Source organism: Nicotiana attenuata, unplaced genomic scaffold (assembly GCF_001879085.1).
Source record: "Nicotiana attenuata strain UT unplaced genomic scaffold, NIATTr2, whole genome shotgun sequence".
Lineage (NCBI taxonomy): Eukaryota > Viridiplantae > Streptophyta > Magnoliopsida > Solanales > Solanaceae > Nicotiana > Nicotiana attenuata.
In genome coordinates this window covers 15832-16557 of record NW_017670288.1, presented here as the reverse complement: position 1 = coordinate 16557, position 726 = coordinate 15832, and the positions used below count along the sequence as shown (strand labels likewise).

Genomic DNA, 726 nt, shown 5'->3' with positions numbered 1-726 from the left:
GTAACTTTTTTTTAAAAAAAATTAGAAAAGTGCTTTTTGTACAAAAAAGCATCATTTAAGTTTCGGACTCAATATATGTGCCTTATTTTATACCACAAATTTAAAAATTTCTTTTATTGTTACATGCTTTTACATCAGAAGTCATTTTCATTTTATAAAAAAAAAAATTAAAGCAGAGAAAAACAGAATTGACATCATCCAGATTTAATTTAACTACTCCTTCCGCCCTTTTCCTCTTACATGGTTGGATATTAGCTGTCAAATAAAACTCTTTTTATTTTCTTCACAAAATCACACTCACAAACATATAGGAGTAGTACTATAAAAACACTTTCAAAAACCCTTCCCACCTTCCACACTTCTCTTTCTCTTAGCATCATTCTTTATCGTCTCAGGCCAAACCCTTTTACCAAAAAAGCTCTGTTTTTTTCTTCTGGAGTTAAGCAGTTACTCATATACTGCTTTATAGAATCGTTAATTCTTTGGAATTTGGATGTGGGTTTTGAGTAATCTTCAAGTGGAGTTTTGTCATGTGTAGTTCGAAATCAAGGTACTCCCTCTGTTTTCATACTTCTCTTTTTGTGGTCGTTAAATTTTTTTAATTTTAACATTTTTATTTATTTTAAAAGGACATGGTTATAAATCATATATATGGTCATCAAACTTTAGATAATTCCTCTATACCATCTCATGTGACTCAGTTTTTTTTTTTTTTTTTTTTTTTTT

General features: G+C 28.7%; 1 protein-coding gene across 3 annotated transcripts in view; it reads left to right on the top strand.

Annotated features, from left to right (window-relative positions):
- The first annotated feature begins 293 nt into the window (after positions 1-293).
- Positions 294-726, top strand: part of LOC109237278 (transcription factor bHLH113-like) — a 5866-nt gene continuing 5433 nt past the window's right edge. For all 3 annotated transcript variants that reach the window (XM_019403568.1, XM_019403567.1, XM_019403569.1), the window contains exon 1: positions 294-550. The gene's annotated coding sequence lies outside the window, so the exon portion shown is untranslated. The remainder of the gene's footprint in view (positions 551-726) is intronic.